General features: G+C 44.9%; 1 long non-coding RNA gene across 1 annotated transcript; it reads right to left on the reverse strand.

The window, feature by feature from the left end:
- Positions 1 to 481: 481 nt before the first annotated feature.
- Positions 482 to 27,960, reverse strand: LOC125138066 (uncharacterized). The gene is made up of 3 exons (XR_007137571.1): positions 27,689 to 27,960; positions 25,136 to 25,193; positions 482 to 551 (listed from the first exon to the last, which is right to left on the reverse strand). It is a non-coding gene; the product is annotated as an uncharacterized LOC125138066 (long non-coding RNA).
- Positions 27,961 to 27,966: the final 6 nt, after the last annotated feature.

Consider the following 27,966-nt stretch of genomic DNA (forward strand, 5'->3'; position numbering starts at 1 on the left):
AGCTGACAAAGCTATCAAGACAGTTTGGTAATGGCTTAAAAAATAACATGGGAATTCCCATTGTGGCACAGTGAAAACAATTCCGACTAGGAACCACGAGGTCGCGGGTTCGATCCCTGGCCTTGCTCAGTGGGTTGCGGACCTGGCATTGCCCTGAGCGATGGTGTAGGTCACAGACGCGGCTCGGATCTGGTGTTGCTGTGGCTCTGGCGTAGGCCAGCGGCTGCAGCTCCGATTCGACCCATAGCCTGGGAACCTCCATACGCCACAGGTGCAGCCCCAAAAAGACAAAAGTAATAATAATATGAACAAATAGAACAGAATAGACAGTTCAGAGATATGCTCACAACATATATGGTCAAGTGATTGTCAACCAAGGTACCATGTAAATTTACTGGGGAAAGAAAATCCTTTTTTGCAAATGGTAGTGGAACGATTAGATATCCATGTGGGGAAAGAAAGTAAACCTCAACTCCTACCTCACTCCATGCACAAAAATTGATGTGACGTGCAACACAGATCCTCAGACAAATGCTGGAACCACGAAGTTTCTAGAAGAAAGCACAGGAAAATATATTTTCATAATCTTTGACTTGGTAAACATTTCACAGAAAGAACAAATAAAACTGCTGGCCATAAAAAATGTCTTGGAGCGGCTGCTATGGCGCAATGGGATTGGTGGCATCTCTGTAGCACCAGGATGTGCGTTTGATCCAGCACAGTGTGTTAAAGGATCTGGTGTGGCCCCAGCTGCAGTGTAGGTTAAACCTGAGCTCAGATCTCATGCCTGGCTTGGGACCTCCATATGCTGCGAAGAGTCCAAGAAAAGAAAAAAAAAACAAAGCATGTCTTGTCCTTTTAAACTATGAAATATTGTTTTAAAGTCTCTTTACTGCCTCCACAATACTGGCTCCTCACTCCCTTCTTCAATACAACAAGCTCTTTATAATCCCTTGTCGTTGGTAGTGGCAGCAACATCAGGTTATTGATGGCAGTGGTGGTGGTGGTGGCAGCATTTGTGGTGGTCCCAGCATTGATGGTAGAGAAGAAAGACGTACTAAGGGAGTTCTAGCAGAAGAGAGAGAAGAGGAGGAGAAAGAAAAGGAAGAGGAGGAGAATTCAGCTCTTCATCTAAATAAGCAGCCTTGCACACGTTTCCTTGTGCATGTGAGTTAGTCTGTCTTTACAAAGTGGAATTTGGTGATGACGAAAATTGCCCTCAAAGTGCTTATACCTACTTAGAGTCTATGAGTACATAAGGCATTTATCTGGGGACGGGGGAAGAGACGTAGCTTCTGTAATACCACTGCAGTTGATTCTCTTCTCAGAGTATCATAAAGGTTTAGCTGTGGTTTTGGAAATGTCCACAGTTTAGTGAGAGACAGACATAGACACAAATAATCACATATGATGGTAAGAATTATAGCACAGGTATGCAATGTTGCTCAGGAATAAAAAGTAGGATACTGTCAGGGAAAGCCAGAGAAGATGCTAGCTGGCTCGCCGCTCTCTCTCTCTCTCTCTCTCTCCCTCTCTCTCACACACACACACACACACACACACAGGTAATTGAACTGAATCCTTAAGAACAAGTAATCTGAAATGCCAAGAAATAAAGAGAGAGAGAAAGACAAGTCTCAGAAGAAGGAAAGAGCAGCGCATATCATCAAAACCCCCTCTTCAGATGCTGTCTGGATGTAGAATCCCAGTGACTTCAGCAAGATCACTAATGTTACCAGAGGTAGAAAGAGCCTGCAACTAGTTTGCATTTTACATATGATGTATCTGAAGCTCACGCCCAAATTGACTTTCCCCAAATCATAAGCTTGTTGCTGAAAAGCTCAAGGGCAGGATTCTGGTCCACTTATTTTCAGTTCACTATTTCTCCACTACAATGAGCTGCCTCCATGAAGCAACAAGGAGTGTTTAAAAAAAAAAAAAAAGGTTATTCCAACTGTAATAAATATTCTTTTATTCCAAGCCATCAGGTTCGACTGCATGCTACTACTTTCCAACAAAATACCAAGATCATCATTGTGGTCTCTCTCTAGCCCTACAAAATTCTAAAAGGTCTTCTGATTCAAAATATGCTTTATTATTAAGCCATAAGAGCCATGTTTAATAAACAAAACGTATTTTGAATTAGAAAACCATTTTTATAGTTTAATTTTTTAAACTGTCAATCCATGAATGCTAGCAGAATGATTCTAGATTTATTAGAATATTATTAAAAACTCGAAGCCTAATAGAGTTATAAAATCAATAAATTACATATAGAATGAATTCTATATGCAGTACACTGTACTGGACACTCTGGAGCACACAGACACTGCAATTCAGCACGCATTACTGATGCTATAGTGTATCTGTGCCACTTAATGGCTTAACTCATAAGATACGACATCTGAAATATCTGGGTTCATGTGTTAGCTCCACTTACTTGCCAGGCGATCTTAGCCAAATAATCAACCCTCTTTAAGCTTTGATTTCCTCTTCCATAAAATGAAGTAAAAATATTACCAAGTTATAAGTTAATATAACTTATACTATTATATTATAAAGTATAAGTTGTAATGACTATTAAATGAAACCTATCCAACGCAGTCACCATACTGCTTGATAGACAGTAAGTGGACATCAACAGGCACCTGCCAACATCACCATAACCATCACTTTTATCATCTTCCTCTTGCCATGATGGTCTAGGTCTATGCCTTAGCTTGAGTCTCTAGAAAACAGAGCCTGGATCAAGACTAAGTGCTGGTGCTTTCGCTGGGACTTAAAAACCAGGCTGGTGAACGTACGGAAAGAAGGGAAATGAGGCAAGAAAGGATGGACTTGTTATCCTGCTGGCCATGGCTTCACAATGAGCTGGAAAAAGACAAGGGAGATCTTTCAGCAGAAGCACTTGCTTAGCCACACGTGGCTTCTTCAGATGAGCTCTGCGGTCGTGCGGTTGGGATTGTCCATGGGAAGGAGGAAGAAGGGGGCAGGCATGTTTACCTTCTCCCTCCCATCTTCAGTTTCCCATGGATCAAAGTTTGCTCCGTGGGAGTTAGCGCACTGCACTTCTGAACAGTGTCACCCAGCTCTTCACGTGGCCACTTAAGATGCCAGATGTCACACCAGGCCACTGGGATTCCATCCAAGTTTAAAGTGAAGAGAGGAGTCAGAAACTTTGAAGTTGTAGCCAGTAAATCTGACTGCACTGCAGCAACCACAGGAGTGATAGTGCTTCCTCTCATACAATCGGTGTCAGACACGCTCTGGTTCTCACATCCCAACGGCCTGAAATTGGAGGCCTCTAATAAAAGTGTATTAGTCGGGTTTTGCTGTAATAACACTGCATAACAAACAGCCACCAAATTTCAATAGTTGAAAGCAAAACAAAACAAAAAAAACATTGCTTTCTCCCTCAGAAGTCTACAGGCTAGCAGTGGATTTGCTGAGCTGAATTAGGCTCAGTCTGGCCAATATTCAGGCTGGTTCCTTGTATCTGTGATTCTGGAACCCAGGCAAAAGGTACTGGCATGCTCTTCTCATGGCAGACTGCAGGTGCTTGAGAAAGGCAGGTAGAAGCTTGCCACGCCTCTTAAAGCCTTGGTGCAAAGCTGCCACGCTGTCACCTCTGTCAAAAACAGCAAACAATAACTCACAAAGTCAAGTTCATAATCCACATTGTTCTAAAATCCCTAGAAGTGCCTCGAATCAAACCAACCCTCTTCAGATATTTTCTAGTTCATTTTTTTTCTCTTTTTACAGCCGTACCTACAGCATGTGGAAGTTCCGTGGCCAGGGGTGAAACTGGAACTGCAGCTGTGGCAGCCACAGCAACAGCAGATTCAAGCCGAATATGAGACTTAACCCACAGCTTGTAGCCACGCAGGATCCTTAACCCACTGAGTGAGGCCAGGTATGGAACCCGCTTCCCACAGAGACAATGTTGGGTCCTTAACCCACTGAACCACAAAAGGAACTCTGACATTGTCTATTTCCTTAGGATAATCTGTATTTATTAACACCTAAAGGAGCATGGTACTTATTTTAACTCATTTGGCTTCCATAACCACATTCCGAAGCCTTTGAGGCACCTCTTCTTCCAAGCCATCCTCTCTGTGCTGACATCTGATTATCCAACAACTTGAACTTCACTTCATCAGCAACACCATTTGTTCCTGTGAACCCCCTGAGACAAAGGACGGCGAGACAGATGTAGAACTCCAAGTCCTATGCATCCGCCAACTGGAATTAAAAGTTCCTGGGCAACAGGGTTCTTGGTACCGAGAATAGCCTAGCTGTTCCCCAGCCTTCTCCCGAGCCCCATGTGTTTGCTTAGTTAACACGCTAAGCTTTTTTTTTCTTTCTACTGCCAGCATTGCAAAGTCAAAATAGCTGTGGAGGAACAAGCTGTTCTGCCTCATGTCTCATCAACATTCCTTGCTCAGTGTATCAAAACACAGAGAGCACACAGAGCAAATGCAACAACTCCAAAAAGTTCCCAGTTGGGGATTTGCTTCCTGTGACACCATCCACAGCTGCCTACTCAGAAGCGCAGAAGAAAGGTGGGTCTCCTGGTCAATCCAAACGAAGCCACAGCAAGTATGGATTTCAACTCTCATTTCGTCACTTGAAAAACAAAAATCTATTACACAGGCTCGCATGAACTAATATCAAGATTAAAACATGCTAACATGTTTTCTTTCCAAAGAACCAATTTTAAATTATTGGGGGAAGTTACACCCCCAGTTCATTTTTTTTTTTAAGTCAGTGATCTAATATTCTAACACAAATCACTTTATTAACCTGGGAAGGATTTTCATTTCAAATAGCAGCCATATTGCAAGCTCTCCTACACCAAGTATATAAGATGGGTCCATTTAAAGAAAGTTAAGAAGAAAGATTGATAAGATTTTCATTTTCATTCAGGTTATAGTTAAGCTAATCAACTTTACCTCTGACAGAAAAAAATCATTAGGAGAAAAATAAACCTATTTGTCCACATTTGAAAATATATAAAATTAAATTCAGGGAGTTCCCTTTGTGGCTCAGTGGTTAATGAACCCGACTAGGATCCATGAGGATGTGGGTTCGATCCCTGGCCTCACTCAGTGGGTTAAGGATCCGGTGTTGCTGTGAGATGTGATGTAGGTCACAGACGTGGCTAAGATCCCACGTTGCTGTGGATGTGGTGTAGGCTGGCAGCTGCAGCTCCAATTCGATCCCTAGCCTAGGGACCTGCATATGCCTTGGGTGAGGCCCTAAAAGACAAAAATTAAAAAATTAAAATAATAAATAAATTCCATTTATAGTCCTTCTCTTATTCATGATCTGATAATTCAATTAATATATATCCCAACAAAATACTTCCTATTTGCATAGTTAAAACAAGAAATTCTCATTTCACATGAAAACGGTTCAGAGTTAGGATTAGGATAATATTTGAACTACCACTTAAGAATTACTACTTGTAATTTGCAGATGAGTCACAATAAAAATTGCCAAAGAGAACATTTGCTAGACAGTAGTAACTTCTTTAAAATCCTGGCAAGAAGTTATCGTCTTTCCAATAAAGGCCAAGATGATCTAAACCATCGCCTTTACCTCTGCGTCTGCCTTCCGGCAGCGTAACGCGCTCTTTCCGAGTGGCTGCAGTAAACAATTGTGCATAGAGACGCGGGCAACAGCCACACGCCCTGTGTCGCAGAAACGCATGAAGACCAGGAAGAGAGAGAACTATAAGAGGAATAACACAGCAGGAAAGACAACACACTAAGTCTAAAGCTTGAGAAACTACACATCAAGAAACTGATCATTCTCTGGCCACAGAGGTCATGCCTAAAACAACAAAAGCCAACTCAACGTGGATTATAAGGACTATTATTTGCACAGAATTTACTCGAGAAAATGGTACAGAGCCAAGTGATAAAAGATTCTGAACGAGACAGACCTAGTTTTGTCCACATCTTCTCCTTGCTTTAAAATGTTTCACTTATTTTTTGGTGATGCAGTGTTAAGAGGCAATGCTAGCACCTCATACTGGGTAGAACAGTATGCACTTTCTTTTGAAATTTTCTGTTTCAGCCATTATGTAGAGAATTCCTCAATTTATGATGGTAAAAAGCTATGCTGCTATAATAAAAACAGCTGACAATACAGTGACTATAAAAAAAACAAGGGAGGGAGGTCCCATTGTGGCTCAGCAAAAACGAATCTGACTACCATCCATGAGGATGCAGGTTCAATCCCTGGCCTTGCTCACTGGGTTAAGGATCCTGCGTTGCTGTGAGCTGTGGCATAGGCTGGCAGCTACAGCTCCGATTAGACCCCTAGCCGGGGAACCTCCACATGCTGTGGGTGCAGCCCTAAAAAGACTAAAATAAAATAAAATAATAATAAAATTGTGTCTTAAACATCAAAAAGCACTGAGGACAGCACTGTTACCTGGTGGGACAGTTCTGCCCTATTCCAACATTTGAGGTTCCAGGTCCCTTTCATCCTGCTGCTCCACGGGCTCCATTCTCACCCGCAGGCTTGAAACCGAAAGACCAGGGATTCTAGCTGGAGGAGAAGGGAAGGCACGAAAGAGTCACACGCACTACCTTAGGACAAAGGGCAGAGTTTAGACGCCTGCTCGCCCTCTGTTAGCGAGAACTTAATCACACCCAAATGCAGAGGATTGTGGGAAATATGGTCTGGCTGCGTTTTTTTTTTAAAGTCACTGCACTGGTGGGTCTCGTACTACAGAAGCTTCTCCTTTTACTCTCGTTTACTGGCATGTGGAAGAAGAGGAGAATACACTTTGTTGGATGGCTGGCAGTCTCCGTATTTCCAAAGAATTTGTAAGAAGAAAAGATGTACCTCTAAGACTCTATATGTTAAAAGTTTTTTCTGTTCACAATCTGTTTCTAGATCATAGGGGGGAAATCAACGGAAGGAATTTCAGAGATAACCTAGCTTAAATCTCTGCCATGTGCAAAAACTGAGGCCCAGTTGCCTGCTTAAGCAGTTGGTAGGAAAAGCAAGACTGGAACCCACGTTGATACATTCTCAGCCCAACATCCTTCACAGCCTGGCACAAATTAGCTAAAATGGGTACTTGCCTAAGACATATAACACCTCCAGGGAATCCAGAAAGGCTGGGCTCCAAAGTAGACATTTTTCCCCTCCTAAATCAGGTGATTTGGCTATCTAGCCAATCAGAAGTCCCAAATGCTTTGCTCTATTTGCTTTTTAATGTAAGTACTTTATTTATATGAACGAGGAATTGGAAGGATTGGGGGCCGTCCTCTGCATTTAGCAGCAACCTTGGCCTCTACCTGCCAGACGCCAGTAGTGACCTCCCGCTCCCCGGTTCTGACAACCGAAGATGTCTCCAGACATTTCTAAACGACCCCCAGGGAGGAAACCACCTCCAGTTCAGAGTCACTGATTTCGGCTCTTGGGAGTGGGGGGAAGAATTAAGACATGGACAGAAGATCGCAGAGAAAGCTGTACAAATGAGCAAGAATTTTCCATTCCCTTCCCACCACATAAGGCTAGAAAAATAATCCCCAATAAGGAGAACATACATCAGTAATAAACTCTGAGTCACTCCTTGGGCCAAGTTCTGGACAGGCGGCAACACCCCCAAATAAGTTTGTGGGGTTAAAGAACAGAGGGGATTTGCAATCTACTGTCCTGATAAAGTCCTGGGAGATGTTAATATCTCAGAAAAGAAAACAGGGAGCCCCACTGCGGCACAATGGAAACAAATCTAAATAGTATCCATGAGGCCGAAGGTTCTCCCCCTGGCCTCGCTCAGTGGGTTACCGACCCGGGCACTGCCATGAGCTGTGGCGTAGCTCGCAGATGCAGCTCAGATCTAGTGTTGCTGTGGCTGTGGTGTTGGCCGGCAGCTGCAGCTCCAATTCGACCCCTAGCCTGGGAACCTCCACCCCCGTGCTGCATGCTCAGCCCTAAAAAGACAAAAAAAAAAAAAAAACCCAAAAACCCAACAACAACAACAACAGTTGCAGACTCTACCTTCACGAATCACAGCTCGGCATGGGAGAAACACAGTAACTGCTGGTCACGCCACTCAAGAGTGGACGAAGTGCCAGACTAGAGAGGTCGCACAGGCGGGAGCAAAGGTCACCTCTGCAGCACTCAGAGAGGGGCACTAATGGGGACCAGGCCAACTGGGAGACAGCACTGGGACACCAGTGGCATCATGGATCTGACTTTCCATGGGTCCCCACTTTCGCATCACATCTTGCTGCTCCTTATGGCAACTCCAGAGAAAGAGGAGGAATTCCCCAAGTTTTATGAGGTTAATTTTCTGCTACTCCATCTTAAAAAGAAGCTGTGTATTAGTTTCCCAGGGCTGTCATAATAAATTACCAAAAACTGAATAGTCTAAAACAACAGAAACTCGTTTTCTCACCCTTCTGGAGGCTACAAGTCTGAATTAAGATGTCAGCAGTGCTGAAGCCTCTGGGGAAAAATCTTTCTGCCTCTTCCACCTTCTGATGGTTGCCAGCATCCCTTGTCCTTCTGTGGCTTAGAGATGCACTCTCCACTCTGCCCCAGCTTCACCTCTCTCCCCTGTCTGTCTGTGTTAACGCCTCCCCTTTGCTCCAAGGGCCCACCCTAACCCGGTATGACCTCGTCGGAAGTCGATTATTTCTGCAAAGACCCTGTCTTCAAACAAGGTCACACCCACAGACTCTGGGTAAACATGAACTTGGGTAGAGACACTATTTAACCCAGTTACAGGTTGTTTCTAAAGCTAACCAAGGGCTAGAAAAATAAAATTCTGGAGTTCCCACTGTGACTCAGTAGAAACCAATATGACTAGTATCCATGAGGACGCAGGTTCCATCCCTGGCCTCGCTCAATGGATTAAGGATCCAGCGTTGCTGTGAGCTTCGGTGTAGGTTGCAAATGCGGCTCAGATCCTACGTGGCTGTGGCTGTGGCCAGCAGCTGTAGCTCCGATTCGACCCCTAGCCTGGGAACCTCCATATGCCGCAGGAACGGCCCTAAAAAGACAAAAAAAGAAAAATACAATTCTATCTTTTGCCTGCCTGAGTTTGTGGCTTACAGTTTGCACCAATCATAGACAATAAAGGGGGGGAAAAGTGTAATTTCACCAGTAATGGCTAATAAGCATACATTTTAGATCTCAAGTAGTAAACCATTTCTCTGCTATGGTTCTGAGGAAGATTTAGATTCTCCTCTCAGCATAAAAAACAGCTGTATCGTAACATGGGCTAACCATCCGCTTTAAAGGAAAGTCACTGACACATATAATTGGTTCCTAAAAACTTTTTGGAAAAATTAACTACCTTGAGTTAAAATGAAAAGAACAGAGTATGAATAACTTCCATCTCACTTGTTAGTAGAGACCACTCTGCCTCAATGTGCTTTCTTCTCTCTTGCAAAATTAGTCAGGAATATCATTCATGGCACCAGCACTGAGAGGCATTCCTGTCTAATATATGATTTTGAGCAGGGCAAACAAAAGAAGAAGCACAAGAGGCAAAAAATGGTCTTATCCCTAGAAACTACCCACTCACATAATTCACAGGTCTCCAACAGAGGCCCACACTTAGAGCAATTTGTATTTCCTCTATTTTTAATGCACAACGAAGGTTGCATCAGCAATGCACCAAGCCGAACTTGATGTGGGATATCCTGATGGCAAGAAGATGGGGTTTATACAGCAGCCAACCTTCTTTTGGTCTCTATGTATTTGCACAGGAAGGAGGATCATAAAGAAAATAAAGCTGAGGAACACAGGAGTTCCTGTTGTGGCTCAGTGCGTTAAAAACCCAACATAGTGTCTGAGGATGCGGGATCAATCCCTGGCCTCGCTCAGTGGGTTAAGGACCCAGTGTGGCTGTGGCTGTGGTTTAGGTCACAACTACAGGTCCGATCTGACCCCTAGCCGGGGAGCTTCCTTATGCCACCTGTGTGGCTGTGAAAAGAAGAAGAAGAAGAAAAGCTGAGGAAGACGATCCCCCTTCCCCCCGCAACAGGCAGACAGGTGGTGCTGAGCAGAACGGGCAGTGCGCTGGTGCTCGCCCCCAGCCTGCCACCTCCAGCACCCAGGACAAGCACGTCTGCAGACACACAGCACAAGTTACAGAGGGAAGGTACGTGTGGTGAGCGGTTTTCGCGTCCCCACTATGTACTGTAGGGACTGTTTTACACGGAAGGTGGGAATGAATATCAAAAAAGGCAGGGACGTTGGAAAGAATCTGCCATGGCAGCGGGGATAGGAAGCCAGAGTCAGGGGCACCACGGCTTGGCAGGGACCCTCCATCCCACCGCTGTTCCCTGAGAAGGCTGGGAGGGAGAAGACTAGTGTTAGTGGGGTCCACCGTTCAGGTGACCAGGAGCCACACAAACCCTCTTAGGGCTCCTCTCCCTCCTTCTGCATCCCTGATGACGCCTGGTATTGCTCTCACCACAAGACCGTTTCAGCAAAGGGAGAAGAAATACAAATAACTCTCAACAGAGAGGTTGTGGAGGTCATGGCATCGCTAAACCGCAGGTAGGATTCTGACAATATTTAAGACAAATGCATCCGGGGAGCAGAGTTACCTAAAAATTTCTCGGTCATATTCACCATGTATTTATTCTGTGGTAATCCATCGATCTGGTGGACTGCTGAGAAATACGGCAAGTTGAATCAGTGTTTAACATACCCAAACAAAGCACGCCAATCAATTACCAGAGTTTAGTCGTTTGATCACCCAGGAGTGTCCTTAGTAGCTGAAGTTTTTACTAAATGGTGACTACTCACAAAGAGAAATGGAATCACACAATTTATCCATTTATCTCTCTATCCAGCCAGCCAGCCAACAACCCTCATTAACCACCTATTAGATGCCAGGCATTGTGGCTCACAATTAGGAGCATCAAGAGGAGACTCTATGAATCCTGTCAGCAAGGAATTCATAATATTGTACAGTGGTCTCAAATATTTTTAATCATATACCACCACCAGGAAAAAAACTTGAGCATATATATATATATATATATATATATATATACACACACACACACATACATACACACACACCCAATACCAAAAATGCATATTTCCTTATTTATAAACAGGTAACACTATACTACTAAAGTGTGTGTGTATATAATATACTGCAACTATATTCGCATAGTGTATATCTATATGTAGATGGAGAGAGAAATTACGTACATACAAATACTGAAGTTAAGAGGCATGACATGAAAAATAAGTAGTACTAAACAGAGTAAGAGAGTTCAAAGGACAGAACGAGACCCTTCAATAAATAACATCAGGGGCAGTATCAAAGACGGGTCGCTGCTCTTCCGCAGGGGGCGTCCTCATGTGAGCTCCGCTTAGCACATCCGTGGCCCCAACGCGGCTCCAGCCGCGCAGGCCCCACCCACTGCTCACGCCGTCACCGATGGAACTGCCCTGTTCCTCCTTATGACTGCAGCACACAAAATCCCCAGGTGTCAAAGAGCAGTGTCAGCTAGTGCCACACAAACGATTTAGAATGCCAATGTAGGAGACAGAGAAAAATAGTTTTGCCTCAGAAAATCCAAAAGCGCCATAGCTTTAATTTTGTGTGGAAATTTAAGAGACTTCAGGATACTGACCGAAGCTTAAGTAGGGGGGAAAAAAAACCATATTACCCACAAGTTCTTTTTCCACACAGCAAGGAAAAGCCAAATTCGCCACATTATTGGCAACCATCCTTATATCACTAAAAAGAATGATCTTATCATTGACAGATGCTAAGACTCAGTGGTTTGAATCACACCATGTGTCACAAATTAAAAGGGCTGAAATCACAACAGCGCTAATATGGAAAAGAACAGGAGAAAAACAATTGCTAGGAGCTGCAGGACCAACACTTAAACGTAACCACATATACTAGCTCCAAAAAGCTGTGCATAAACATACTAGTCTAGGTATGCATTGAGCAAGTCCTGGTCCGCTCTGCATAAAGCTTTCAATGGAAAAATCCATAATATGCTTTTTATTACCAGTAAAATATATATATGTAAATTTATACATAGGAAAAAATATAAGAATATATACTGAGCTGTTGACATTACTTGTATATGGAAGGGAGTTAGAAAAATGGAAACTTTTACCTTCTTCAAGTTTGAATTTTATAAGGATAATCTACTTTTTTTTTTCACGGCTGCATCCCCAGCGTACGGAAGCTCCCAGGCCAGGGATGGAATCAAGCTGCAGCTGCAGCAACGCTGAACCCTTTAACTCACTGTGCAGGGGCCAGGGATCAAACCTGTACCTCTGCAGCAACCTGAGCTGCTGTAGTCAGATTCGTAACCCAGTGTGCCACAGAAGGAACTCCCAATTTACTATTCTTATATCTGGAAAAATATGTGTAACTACGTCTAACAAACAAAAAAATCTTTTGAAAGAAATCACATTATGGCGTGGTTAAAAAAAATACCAATTTAAAAGTCAGCAGACCTGGGTTCAAAAGATCAATGCTGCCACTCACCAGCCATGAAATGAGTAGTCATTAATACTGGTGCTAGTGCTGGGGCTGGCAGTGGTTGCTGCTGCAGCAAGAAAATTCAGTCAGTTGACTCCCGAAGACCCCTTACTTAAATGCGTCACCTCTTCTGCGACTCGGCTTCTCTCACATATACCGTATGCCAGCACTGCCCCCTACCCGCGACAGGCTGCACTACAACCTGGTCAACAAAAGGTTTTTTCCCTCCACCGATGACAGAGGAGGCACATACTAAAAACACCACGTAATGACGTGAGTCTTTACTGAGGCCCCTCGATTTCCCCCCAGCCCGCAGCTAGAGGATGGGCACGCGAAACTGCCTGGTGGGAGATGACACATGTATCGAACGGTCGTCTCTGGCAAATGAGATCCATGACCCCTCACACGGAGGCTCCCCAGCCAGGGACCCGGGACAGGACCCAGTCTCTGCCCTGCTGCTGAGCGGTTGCTCCAGACCTGAGCAGTCCCGGGCTCTAGTCCCGCCTCCCCTCTCCACAGCGCCGCGCCCAGGACAAACCCTTTAACTCCGTCCGGGAGAACATTCCAGCTGCCTGTGTAAACGTGAGGCTACCTTTTCTGCCTGTACTTCGTGAGCTCAGGCAGAGTGATTCTTGGGTAGCTTCTTGAATTTAATTTCAGCAAACACGTAGCAAGCGCTATTATGTACCAGATACTATGTCAAGAGCTGGACGTGAGTGAGATGTGGCCCTTCCCCTTAAGGTGCCACATAACAGCATCTCAAATCGGGACACAGAAGTAAAACAAGACCATTGTCATTTATAGGTTGATTTCTTCATGTTAAAAGGAAGCATTCATGGGCCTTATGCTCAAGGAGCTTATTAATATTTGCTATACACTGATTTACAGAAATTGCAATGGGAGGTGGGACTTTTGAAAAATCCTTTTGTGAGTCTGCACACACTTAGTAAGCATTTCCTATGTCTTAGTCCCTAGGCCTGATGCCAGAGAACAAGAAAGATGAAAACTACGTCTCAGAAGCTGAAAGGAAACAAACAAACTAGAGAGCGAGGCAGTAAGTACCCTGCTCCGGGCGATCACCCATCTGTTCCTGAGTATTTGGTTTTTCTATCCTCACCCGCAGCACATGGAGGTTCCCAGACTAGGGGTCGGATCAGAGCTGTTGCTGCCGGCCTGCACCACAGCCACAGCAACTCGGGATCCGAGCTGTGTCTGCGACCTACACCACAGCTCACGGCAACGTCGGATCCTTAACCCACTGAGTGAGGCCAGGGACCAAACCAGCGTCCTCATGGATACTGGTTGGGTTTGTTTCCACTGAGCCACAGCAGGAACTCCTCTTCCTAGAGGATCTGAGGAGTCCTTCCCTGAGGAATGACACAGGATCAGATCTTAATGGGTCATTTCTTGCTAGGTAAAGAAAAGAAGAGAGAGGGGAGGGGGGGAAGGAGTTCCCGGCGTGGCTCAGCGAGTCAAGGACCTAATGTTGTCTCTGTGAGGATGAGGGTTCGATCCCTGGTCTGGCTCAATGGGTTGAGGATCTGGCATTGCTGCGGGCTGTGGTGTTGGTCGCAGATGCGGCTCAGATCCAGTGTTGATGCAGCTGTGGCGTAGGCCTGCAGCTGCGGCTCCAATTCAACTGCTGGCCCAGGAACTTCCAAATGTCACAGATGTGGCCATAAAAAGAAAAAAAGTAAGAGAGAAGAAGAAGAGGGGGGGTGGCCAGGACCACCACCAGACAGACGGGGAGAAAGGAGAAAGAGAAGCAGAGGGTCCCGACTGTACCAGGCTTAATCCAGCATAAACATGCTGGAATTCAGAGGCCCCGGAAAACTGCAGTGGCAACTTTATGAAAATGCACTGACTGCTGGGAGAGTCTCAGATCATCTATCATGAATAAAGGCTCTGCAGACAAACTTAATTGAGAATAAGGAATGTGGGCGCGCCCTGAAGACACCCCCGTGAGCAGGGATTGCAGGGGACGGCGAGGACCAAATCAGACTTGTCATCTGTGCTCAGGGACTGCTGGCTCCTGAGAGCCCTGCAGTTTGGAGGTTCTCAAATCTTAGTGAGGGAAAGAATCAATGTTGTTTCTTGTAATGTTTTTTTTAAGCCGCATCCTCAGCATATGGAGGTTCCCAGGCTAAGGGGTCAAATCAGAGCTGCAGCCGCTGCCCTACGCCACAGCCACAGCAACGCAGGATCCAAGCCGTGTCTACGACCTACACCACAGCCCACGGCAACACCAGATCCTTAACCCACTGAGCAGGAGCCACAACCCCATGGATGCTAGTCGGATTCCTTACCGCTGAGCCATGATGGTAACTCCTCTTTCTTAGAAATTCTCCAGAGAATCTGGTTCTATAGTTCAGAAGAAAGCCATGTCTAAGATTTTGCTCTTCTTTCCCCCTTAATTCAGATGTGGATAATTAAGAGACCACTCTCAAGGAAGGCCTGCTTTGGAGCTGTACCCAAGGGTCAGATGAAAGAGGTAAAGCTTCACAGCTCTGAGATACAAAACCCCAAACGTCTCAGAAGTGTGCCAGCTAATCGGAAGCTGCCCCCAATATGACACACTGACTCACCAGAGCCACAGACAGAGCTGCAGGGATAAAAAGATTTTGTGCATTTGCCCAGAATCATCAGGAAAGCCAGGAAAGCCTACAAGTAACTATCAAGGGAGAGCCATTAAAAACTTGCTCCTTCTGGTTATGTGGCTAATTCTGCTTTAGGCGTCTACCCTGTCCTGCACGTTTCTGAAGGGCTGTTCAGGCAGCACCGGCCATGGCCACAGATGGAAGGAGAAGCGGAGGCCCAGGTGGAGGCACCTGAGGCTGAAGAGCTCCGCCCCCGCCCAGGAACCAGACGGACTTGACCAGTCACCTCCCCACACCCCAGCTCAGCCACACCAGCCCCTGTGAGGAGAGGGAAGAGAAGTCAAAAATGAGGTAGAGAGGGTGCTTCAAAATGAGGCAAAAGGGGCGGGGAGAAGCTTCATCCATCTAGGGGGCTATAGCTTGCCTTTCAAGAAAAATTCCGTTTCAGTTTTCCTGAGGAAGATAGGACAACAAATTATCTTCTTTTAGGTTCAAGATAAGCTAAAACCGCAAAGCCATTCAAAAAATATGTGAACATAATCACCAGGGTTTCTGTTTTTTTTAAATTAACTTTCTAGCAATCACGCTGATTCATATTTAGGAAGTTCAGTTCAGGTACAGGTAACAAACTGATTTTTTTTTAAACCTTAATGTACCAACTTTATTTTTTTTTTAATGATTTGTATTTTTTCCACCATAGCTGGTTTACAGTGTTCTGTTAGTTTTCTCCTGTACAGCAAGGTGACCCAGTCACACATACATGTATACGTTCTTTCTCTGACATTATCCTGCTCCATCATAAGTGACTAGATACAGTTTCCAGTGCTATACAGCAGGATCCAACTTTAAAATCATTTTCTCGGCCCTATCTCAGTGCTAAGGCTCAGGGGTTGACGGGTAACATTCTGCAGGAAAAGAGTGACACCTGCAGGAGTCCTGGGTCACTACACGTTAAAATCCACGGGCATTCTCAAAAATCAAACTATTCATCAGAGCACAGGTTACAAACTCGACCCGTTGCCTGGCATACGAAAGACTCTCAACAAATGATGATTCTTCACTTGTGTGAAGGTGATGCGGTTGGAATGCCTTTGCGATGCGTTTCTTGAAATTAAAAAAAAAAAAACCCAAGGATGAAAAAAACAGGGTCAGAGGCTATTCAAATTACTCAGAACCATTCTTCTGCTCTTCAGAGAAACGCTTCCAGACAAATGAGAATCGGCCTTGTCTTTAAAGACTTATAGAAAGAAATTCCACGAGCTTCCCATCCACACCGTGGCTCTGCAATCTTCAGCAGAGCCACGTTTAGGCAAACTTCATCGGGCATGTAAGTTTAATGTAAGGAGCTCTGCCTCTCCTTTCAGAATAGACACGGCTCCCCACTTTAGAACATCTATTCAGTGAATATTTGTTGTGCACCCACCATGTTCCGGTCACTACAGTATTCAGGCTCCACACATTGGTGGGCAACGGTGAACCAGGCAGGCTTCCTGTCCATGGGGAGTTTACGGTCTGCTGATCCTGCCAGACTCCAGGGTGCTCCTGCTTCCTTTTTCCTGTGTCCCATCTCTTTTTTTTCAGCTCCTCTTTTGTTCTGCCTTGTAAACACTAGATGCCAGGAACGTCCCATAACCTTCCCTGCACCCAACAAAACCGCCTGTGCTTCATTTTCTCCATCTTCTGATTCAGGTAGCAAGTAGCTGATCTAGTTAACTACTCAATGCCAAGGGCTAAGGGATCGCAGAACCAAGGTAATCTGAACACGTTTTAACGGGGTTTCCCTGAAGAAGACTAACCATCATCATTGAGACCTCTGGGTTGGACCTACAGAGACGATATTCCAAGTCGGGCAGAGCCTGGTATAGCCCTCTGTCCCCCATGTGGTACCTAGTCCTCCAGAGAGTAGAGCCAGCCTTCACTTTTCTGTTTTACACCACTGTTTTTGTTGTTTGTTTTTTGTTTTGTCTTTTTTTAGGGCCGCACCTGAGGCATATGGAGGTTCCCAGGCTAGGGGTCCAACTGGAGCTGCTGCCGCCGGCCTAGGCCAGAGCCACAGCAATGCCAGATCTGAGCCAAGTCTGCGACCTACACCACAGCTTACGGCAACGCTAGATCCTAAACCAATGAGTGAGGCCAGGGATCGAACCCGTGACCCTATGATTCCCAGTCGGAGCCGTTTCCACTGCACCACGATGGGAATTCCTACACCCCTGTTTAAACAGATTTTCTTATTAGCCTCAATAGAGTTGAAATGTATGCCCAATCACTGTATTATGGAGTAGCTCCTTTAAATTTCCGGTAAATGTCTCTTCTCATTATCCCTTCTGACATAAAAAGCCTCTCTAGAATAATCCAAAATGCCATTGAAAAGTACAAAATTATGGCAACTTGCATTTTTTTGTCAATTAGGTTTATTGTCCTAAATTTTGCAGAGCAAGTAGTCAGGTAGAAAGGCTACCACTTCTCCTTCTCAATTTTAATATTTTTTAAAAAAATCTACTAAGGTATCGATTTACAATCCTTACCAATTTTATAAATTCCAATCAGATACAAGATGATTAGTGAGCTACTATTCCCGCTTGTTATAAATGGTGATATCTCTCCAAGAAATCTGATTTTATTTTTTTGGCTGCACCAGTGCCATATACAAGTTCCCGGGCCAGGGACTGATCATGAGCCACAGCTGCGACCTACACCACAGCTGCTGCAATGCCGGATTTTTAACCCACTGTGCCACAGCGGGAGCTCCAGTTCTTGTGGCCATTCTGCAAGTTGGTGTTTGTTTAAAATTCTGGGCTCTGTCAGTGGTGATCTTGCTTCTGATAGCATTAATTACTAATAATAAATATATGTTAGTCCAGGAGTTCCTGTCATGGCTCAGCAGTGAAGAACTCAACCCACGGGTTCGACCCCTGGCCTCCCTCAGTAGGTTAAAGATCTGACACTGCCGTGAGCTGCAGTGTGGGTTGCAGACGAGACTTGGAGCCTGTGCTGCAGTGGCTGTGGTGTAGGCCGGCAGCAACAACTCCAATTCGACCCCTAGCCTGAGAACTTCCCTATGTTGTGGGTGTGGCCCTAAAAAGATTAAAAAAAAAAATACATTAGTCCAAATTAAGAAACACAGTTCCTTCACTTAGTGGAATGGAATGTAGTGGATGTATATTCATTGCCAAGAAAAAAGAAGTCAAGAAATATAGAGATAGGGTTTATGTTCCAAGACGTCCACCTTTTCAATGGGGCACAAATTGTGTTTCTTTATATTAATATCTACCTCCAGTCTGTAGAAGACCTATTATCAGGCTGTACCAACTACCCTTGAGTATCTCCTTGGATCTGACTGCTTTTTTTTAGAACATGATTGCTTTTTTTACTTACTCCTTCAAGTCTCCTGGACAACAGGAACAAACTGTATAAATAGGCCTTGAGAATTTATTCCTCTGATAATTAAAAATCCAGAGGAGAAAGGAACAGAGCATTCTCCATGCCTTTTCTACAGGAGACACTTTGTACAAGTTATTTTCTGTTTCTCTTGAGAGCCCTGTGGTGTCACGTGGGCTGTTTAGAATAATCTCCACCTATCGGATGAGGAAATAAAATCCAGGAGAGATTCTGTAACTTGCCGGTAAGTGATACTGCTCAGATTCAGCCTCATGTCTGTCTGGGTCTAGAGCACAGGCTCCTTCCATGATACCTGAAAAACCTTATTCTAAGTGCTGGGTGTGAATTTCAAATGAGAAGATAGACTCAACATGAAATGAGAATGCTACCTAGGCTGTAGCATCGTTAAGGTGTCCAGTAGAGCACTATAAAAAATAGAAAAAAAATGTGAAAGGACTTGTGGGTACATGTTTAATGTACATTAGTGAGTACCAAAAACTATCATCTGTGGGGGCTTTTAAATGCAATTTTCATTTCCAAAGTATAGCCATTTAGAGATTAAACATTCTAGTGCAGTGTCTGCACATCATTTGTCAGAAATCTAACCTCCTTATTGCTGGAAACAGTTGCGGATAAAAACCCTGACTCCTAGAGTAATGAATAAGCTTATCACATTAAGCTTTATTGATTTCTGCTCCACAGTATGTTTCAGTGTATTTAGAATACCATTCTTGTGGCTAATATGATTGACTGTGCAATTTGTAAAAACAGATTTAATTGATCCTAATATTCACTCTAAAGATTTTGATGCAATGCTATTCATTCCTTCCTTATTCATTACAAATTTACTGGTGTTCCGTATACAACTAAGTATGCAATTGCCATATGACCATGACCCAATAATTGCGTTTGGGGGTGTCTGTCCCCAATAAATGAAAAATTATGTTTATACAAAAATCTGTACACTAGTGTTCACTGCAGCTATGTCTGTAATAGCCTCAAACTGGAAATACCCCAGTGTCCTTCAACAGGTGGCTGGTTAAACAAACGGTACCTCCATGCCATGGAATACTATTCAGCACTTACAAGGAACAAATTATTGATACATGAAATAACCTGAATGAATTGCCCTTAGTGGAAGAAGCCAACTCCAAAAGGTTACATGCAAAGAAAGGTATGATTCCATTCATATTATTATATGACTATTGCCTTGAAATGACACAATTATAGAAATGGAGAAAAAAATCATGGTTGCCAGAGGTTAAGGGAATGAGAGTAAGAGTGAAGTAGGTATGGCTGTAAAAGACAAAAGGAGAGATCCTTGGGGTGATGAAAATATTCTGGACCTGGACCACGTCAGTGTCTCAGTAGCGTCTGTGACACTGTGCTACAGTGTTACCACTGAGGGAAACTGGGAAAGGGTACAACCCTGCCATTTCTTACGATTGCATACGCGTCTACGGCAACCTCCCAAAAAGTTGATTTAAAAAAAAGACATTGAACACCTAAGGCACTGGAACTACAAACAGAATAAAGACTCCTCAAAGGATAATAAATACCTACAAGAAAGAACGTATCCACTGAAGTGCGGTAAATTCAATTTTACAGTTTGCATACGTGCCAAGGGGACACAGAGGAAAAGCACTAAACTCAGGTCTGGAATAAGGTATACGAAAAGTTTCCCAGCAAAGGTGATGCTGCAGCAGAAGCTTGAAAAATTCCTAGGACTTACCTAGGCAAAGAGAGAGGAAATAACAGTGAAGGGAATTCCAGCTGGAGGGAGCAGCAGGTGCAAAAGCAAGGAGATTGGAAATAATGGGGTTCATTCAGGAAATTGAGAAGTCCCACTTGTCACGTGTGTCTGGTGGGTAAGGGAGCTGGGAGAGACAAGGCTCATCTCAATCTTAAGGAGGAGACTAGGTCTTGAGGTTCATTATTTTAAAGGGCTTGAAGTATATCCTGTACAGCTAGGGGTTATGGGTTCACCTGTCTCTGTTCAAGGCATAAAATAAGATTTGGATTTTATTTTTATTCTTATTTTTATTTTTGCCCTTTAGGGCCGCAGGTGCAGCACATGGATGTTCGCAGGCTAGGAGCTGAATCAGAGCTACAGCTTCCAGGCTATACCACAGTCACAGCAATGTCAGATTCAAGCCACATCTGCAACCTACACCACAACTCAGGGCAACGCTGGATCCTTCAGCCACTGAGCGAGGCCAGGGATCTAACCTGAGTCCTCATGGATACTAGTCAGGTTGATTACCGCTGAGCCACAATGGGAACTCCCAAGATTTAGGTTTTTTTTTTTTTTGTCTTTTGTTGTTGTTGTTGTTGCTATTTCTTGGGCCGCTCCTGCGGCATATGGAGGTTCCCAGGCTAGGGGTTGAATCGGAGCTGTAGCCACCCGCCTACGCCAGAGGCACAGCAACGCGGGATCCGAGCCGCGTCTGCAACCCACACCACAGCTCACGGCAACGCCGGATCGTTAACCCACTGAGCAAGGGCAGGGACCGAACCTGAAACCTCATGGTTCCTAGTGGGATTCGTTAACCACTGCGCCACGACGGGAACTCCCCAAGATTTAGGTTTTAAAGGGCACGGAGGTGGAGACTGAACTGTGGGTTGAAGGTGGGGACCAGAGGTAGCTGGTGAGATATGCTGAGGACTTCAACCACAGCAGTGACAACAGGAATGAAAAAAAGGAAAGCATTTGAGAAACTTAACAAAGACAGAATCCAACAGTACATGGGGACTGCCTGAATGTAAGAAGGGAGGTGAGGGAAGAATCTAGGGCCTGACTGCAAATGAGTAGAGCTAGGATGCTGCTCCCCAGCTCAGAGCAGACATCCCTAATTAATAATTATACTCTTTACAACTCAAATCAGCTCTCCCAGGAGCCACTACTTATCCATCAGGGTTAACAAATAAGTTGTATTTACTCTCCACTTCTTACCTCAAATGACTCGAATTTCTAGATGGATGGTGGCGCTACCCATAAAAATGGGTAAAATTAAAATTGGAGGAAAAAAGTTTGAACTTGGTTTGATATGTTGCTGAGTCTGAAGATCACAAGACACATCCAGGTGGAAATATGTAAAAATAAACTGAATATTTAGGTGTATAACTTAGGATGGAAATTTGGAAACCAGTAGCATATATGTAGAAATTAAACGATAGACATCAAGACAGTTACAAGCTAATCATGGTACATAAAGGGCTAAGAAAAAATGCATCAAAAGCAGAACCCTTAAGAGCATGGACATGTATGGGACAGACAAGAGCAGTGACCACGAAAGAGAGAACTTGTAAGTTCTGCTTTCACCCAATGAAAGAACTCGATGGAGCTGAATTTCCTGCCACTTTGTAACAACGGTTGCCTTTCCTTCATGTCTCTGCCACTTTGTAATAAGGGTTGCCTTTCCTTCATGTCTCGTATCTTGTTCATTTCCTGCCCAGACCTCAGCGGAAGAGCTGTTCCCGTTCCTACTTCCAGCAACCTTGTGTTCATGGTAACGTACCGTCTCTGAGATGATCCAAGCTTTCTCTCTGGCCTCCTCACCTCCTCCTGAGACTCATCGGCATTGCCTTTAAGATCCACGTTTTTACCAACCATCTTTTCAAGGAAATCTAAGCTTCTTTTTACCACACACCTCAAAATTCTTCCAGCCTCTATCAACTACCCAATTCCAAAGCCACTTCTATATTTTTGGCTCTTGTTGCAACAGCACCCCTCCTTCCAATACCAAAAGCTGTATTAATTGCTTAGGTCTGTCACAAGCTTGATGTCTTAAAACAGCAGAAATGTATTCTTTCAGAGTTCTGAAGGTCCCAAGTCCCACGTTTGTAGGGTAGGCCACTCTCAGGTCAAAGGCTCCCTTGCCTTTTCCAGCCTTTGGTGGCACCACGGGCGGGGGTTCTGTGCCTCATGGTGGTCTAACTCCCATCTCTGCCTCTGCCTTCGCGTGGCTCCCTCTGTGCCTGTGTCTCAAACCTTCCTCTCCTTTCCCTTCCAAGGACACCCGTCATTCTATTCAGGGCCCGCCCTACATCCAGGATGATCTGGAGATCTTAATCACATACGCAAAGACCCCACCCTCATAAAAGTCACATTCGAGGTGCTGACTGAGACGAAGGGCACGACAGGAGAGCGGAGAGTTTCGGTCTTCCTGGGGACTTACCGAGGACTGCAGCGCAGGAGACAGACTCTCAGATCGCCTGAGGAACTGCTCCCAATCGGGAGGAGCTCCTCAAGTACGTGATTTGGAGAAGGGTGTGCAAATCAGACACACATCTCCGTAGGAGGTTACTGTTTTCATGAGACACAGATAGGTATCTTCGTTAATGATTTTAGTGCTTTTCTAAAGATGGCAAAGTGCAGGAAATCAGGGTCAGAGACGTTCGCCTGAAAATACCTAACTAGTCAAGGCCTGTGCTGCCTGTTTTTCCGAAGCCCAGAGTGCCTCAGTCCTGACCTCCACTCTGAGCTCCTTCCGGGGTGTGTCAGAGGCCGGGGACTGCAGTGGCTGAGGACTCAGTCCTTGCAGAACTGATGCGGGAGCAACACCCTTTAGCAGGCAAGGGGTACAGCGCGTTAGGACTTGGGCTTATCTACGGTTCATGCCACTTTGTAAAGGCTCTTGGGAGAATGAATGACTACAAATCTAAAGCAGTAAATGCACAGGAGGAGCCAGGAACACCTTGGCACACCAGACCGAAAGAAGTTACTCAAGATTACTGAGGTCCTAAGAACTCAGAAGCCAGTTTGAAGAGGCTCCCTCTTACCAAAGATGGAATAATGTGAGCACCAATGGGAAAAAACAAAAACAAAAACCTGGAATGAATTGAAAATTATCAAATATCTTTAAGTTCAGAAGTTCAAAGTCATTTTTAAAATTGAATTGGTGACCTCAGGAAGAGGTAAGGGACCTCTGTGGTTGGAGAGGAACCTGCTACTTTAAAACGCGGCAAATGAAACGAATGCATCAAGCATTTATCTTGCTTTTCCCATGTGAACTGCACCACTGGGTAATCAAATAGTATATGGGGAGTATCTTCTTATTAAAATTATTCCAATTAACATATAGAAACAAAATGATAGAATCTCATTAACACTATTTTGCAAGTACCATGACTTAGACTTCAAACACCAATGGCTGGTGACAGCAAGAAGACAAAAGCAGATGTTATTGCCTCCAGATGAAAGAACACCTGACGACAGATGGTCTCCCCTTGAGCCAAAGGGGTCACATGGGGGTCTGATCAAGCCCCTGGATCCTGCTGCCAATGCTGGAAAAACAGAGGACAGAGGGACACAGTGACGTGTCAGCAGCGTCCAGAACTGCGAGAAACACTGAGTTTTTTCACAGTCAAAATGCAAGAAAGCGACAGAGGAGAATCTGCACATTTAAAAAAAGGACTTAAAAAATATATCAAGGAATTCCCACCGTGGCACAGCAGAAACGAATCCGACCAGGAACCGTGAGGTTGCTGGTCTGATCCCTGGCCTCGCTCAGTGGGTTCAGGATCCAGCGGTGCTGTGAGCTGTGGTGTAGGTCACAGACTCGGCTCGGATCTGGTGTTGCTGTGGCTGTGGTGTAGGCCAGCAGCAACAGCTCCAATTCGACCCCTAGCCTGGGAACCTCCATATGCTGCGGGAGCAGCCCAAGAAATGGCAAAAAGACAAAAAACAAACAAACAAACAAAACTGATGACTTGTCTGTTGTTCGTTGTTTCTTCAGATCAGCCTAAGTAGGCGGGAGAGTTGTAATCACCGCAAGGACCGGGCTGTGGCCGTGGGGAAGAAGGAAGGGAGGGCACTGAGGAAACAGCCGAAAGGGGGCGGTAACACCAAGGCTCAGGGGACTGAGGGACCAAGGAGTTAGTGACAAAAACTGATTGAGGAGGAAAAATTGTGAGTTCTTTTTTTTTTAAATGGCCATCCCATGACATATGGAAACTCCTGGGCCAGGGATTGAACCTGAGCTGCAGCAAGCCCAATCCTCTAACCCACTGCCCCGTGCCGGGGATTGAAGCTTCCTCCGCAGCAACCCAAGCGGCTACAATCAGGTTCTTAACCCACTGCACCACAGGGGAGCTCCATCAGTTCATTTTTAATATTCCAGATGTCTATGTCCAGCTCTGTATATGAATCCAGATGCAGAGAGAGGAGATCTGGCCTGAAACTGCAGATCTGTGAGTCATCAGCTTAAAGACAGTAGCTGAAGCCATGAAAACATATAGAGTAAAAATGGAATATGTTTTTTAAAAACCTGAAGAAAGAAGCCTGGTTTAATTGTCAGGGAGAGAAACAGCAGCTACCAAAGGCCCCTGGGATGGACAGGTCAGAAAGGTAGGGAAAAAACCCAATTGGGGGTTGTTCCAAAAGTCCAGAAGAGAGAGTTTAATGGGGATGAGCGGGGAGTGGTCCAAATGTCACCTCGCTGTGAAGATGCACAAAGATGACCACCTGCAGGATGACTCACTCATTTCTGTTTTCGGGGACACAGCTGGAGCTCGATACATGTAAACGTCCATGTCGTGTCCATTCCAATACCTGCAAGTCTCACTTCAACATTATTTTAGAGTTATTTTAAAAAGCACATTAAAAAAAGGATACAAGAAGGAAGGACGGAAGGGAGGGAAAAAATATCTCACTCACCCTAAATGCTCCCTGGAGCCCTCTTGTCTCGCCATATCCCAGATCACTGGAAGTCATCCTATGAAACAAGGCACAATCTGAGTTCCCCAAGCTTCAAATGTCTGGGGGAAACAGACTAACTCATGGCAACAGTACAAATTCAAGGTTTCCTGGCTCATGGGCCCACGTGAAATGTAGGACTTCCACCTCCTTGAGAATTTCCCGCCCCTCAACCTCCAGTCAAACAAACCCAAGATGTGTCCCACAGGTGCTTAGATGAGATGCTGCCCTTTTTCTCAGGAACCCCCACTGGGCAGTTCAGTTCCCCATCCTGCCATTTCACCAGCACCAAGGTTTCTGCTGGAAGCAGCTGTGGATCCCTCACCAGGTGTTATTCCTCTACCAGATATGCCACTGACCTCTGCGGTCAAGCACCAAGACTAAACACCTAAGAGCCCTCAAAGTGCCCAAATCCCATGACTTTCTGTGGGGAGCTGGGCCCTCTCCCCTCTGCGTAGCATCTGTAAGAAGCGCCCTAAAGCGGTAATGCTCGTGCTTCCATTGACTTACAGACCTAAGCAGAGGACTTCTTTCCATTTAAAAACATGTTGTTATTACAGTATAGTCAGTACACAGTGCGCCAATTCCTGCTGCACAGCAAAGTGACTCAGTTGCACACGCATACACACACATATGTATACGTATATATACATATATATATTCATTCTTTAAAAAAAAAATTCTTTTCTTTTCCATTATGGTCTAACCCAGGAGCTCTTTCCAATTTTTAACTCACAGACCTCGTTTTCTCCCCAGGATTCAGACTTGGATTGTTGCTATATCTATCTTTTCATATTTGTCCATTCATTTCAAAATTGGGGAGATTTATGTGCTTAGACTTAAGAGTGCTTAATTTAAAAATTAAGCCACATAAATGAATGAGCGAGAACAGACACGGGTTATAAATTATTGAATTCAGCCCAGAAGTCATCTTGCAACAGGTTTCAAGGGCACACTGCTGATAAGCCAAGCAGCCGCCACTTGTGGATGCTGCTCTAGGGTCCCGCCTCCCAGGGCGCAGCCGCCAGTCCTCCTTCTCTGTCCCTGAGGACCTCTGGGCCTCTTTCTATTTCAAATACCAGGCTCCCTCCGTTCCTCTCCAAATTCCCAAGAAAGAAACCAACTGGTCGAGCTAATTACCACTGTTCTTGCGTGGACATTTGTGTCAGGACATCCCACGAGCCACTTACCCGCCTCAGGGGTACCAGTGCCACATGGTACCAACAAGAAAACATGTATAAGAAGCCTCCCAGAAGGACTCGGTGGGAGTGGCAGGCATTCTCGGGCACGATCTTCCTCCACAGTGAGGAGAGTGCCTGTGCACACTGGCCTTCAGCAGAGCGAATGTCCTGGCCACACAGTAAGCCCTCAAATTAGAGCGCCACGGCTTAAAGAAAAGTCTCAAGGCCATGACACGACATTTAAGTCTACTTAGGATAGAGCTCCATTGGTCTCGTTTTAACTATCAACATATCTTACCTTGAACTCTAATAAAAGAGAACATTTGTCGGAGCTAACAATATGCCTGGCGGTTTTCTAACAGTGTTACATGGATTTACTGATTAACACAAACTACTCCTTATTAGCCCTATTCCACCAGTGAGAAAACCGAGACACAGAGAGCTTTAGTACTTGTACAAGACACACAGCTCATAAGTGGCTGAATTCAAACCCAGGTAGTGAGGCTTCAATGCTCAGAAGTTAATCACAGCCTATACTGCCTCTCAGACACCAACTAGTATCACCGACACAACAACAGTAAATAAATAACAGTCGATGATTGTTATCGCGCACTGTTGCCAAACGATGCACTAAGGGGCCCGCATACATGGATGCAAAACTAACGTTCTGCCCTTTTGCCATTAGGAAAAAGCTTTGGCGAAGTTCCCCTTGTGGTGGAGCAAAAAAAACGAAGGCAACTGGGAACCAAGAGGTTGTGTGTTCCGTCCCCGGCCTCTGTCAGTGGGTTGAGGTTCTGGCGTTGCCCTGAGCTGTGGTGTAGGTCACAGACACGGCTCAGATCTAATGTTGCTGTGGCTGTGGTGCAGGCGGGCAGCTGTAGCTCCAATTGGATCCTTACCCTGGGAACCTCCAAAAGGCGAGGGTGCGGCCCTAAAAAGCAAAAAAAAAAAAAAAAAAAAGAATTGGCATCATCATTCGTAGCCATAAACAAAGCTATAACATTTCCTTTAAGCACCGTATTAGCTGCACGCCCCCAAGTTTTTATATCTTCTATCTTTGGCATTGAGTTCCATTTCCTTGCGCTCTCTCCATCAACCCACTAAAATACTTGGAAGTGCTTTGTTTCAATTCCAGACATCTGGGGAGTTTCAGTTTTCTTGTTTATCTCTAGTTTAAGTCTACTGTGGTCAGAGAAAATACTCTGAAGAGCTTTGGGGCTTTGAATACTTCGAAAGCGTTGGGGATTCTCTACGGCTCAGCATATTCCCGATTTTGGTACATGTTCTCTGTGCATCAGGTTTCCTCTATTTCCACCTACTTCAAAGGACTGACCTTGGCCGAGATAACGTCGCAGGTTAAGAAATGTGTGACATTCCAAGCACAAAGAACCGGTGTGGAGCTAGGTCTAGTTCTTATTCTTCTCCCAGTTACTCTTTTCCCCTTGGTTTTTCAAAATGTAACACATATTGCTTCTAATTAAAAACAGGATAAGAAAAAAAACCGCTTGTATTCGCCGTACAGTTCTGCGCTCTTCTCACCGACGAGGAGGACTGGGCCGCCTCGCCTTCGAACTCCAGCAGCGGCGGAGGCCCCGGCCCAGCCCCGCGGCC

The sequence above is a fragment of the Phacochoerus africanus genome, chromosome 10 (assembly GCF_016906955.1).
Source record: "Phacochoerus africanus isolate WHEZ1 chromosome 10, ROS_Pafr_v1, whole genome shotgun sequence".
Taxonomy (NCBI): domain Eukaryota; kingdom Metazoa; phylum Chordata; class Mammalia; order Artiodactyla; family Suidae; genus Phacochoerus; species Phacochoerus africanus.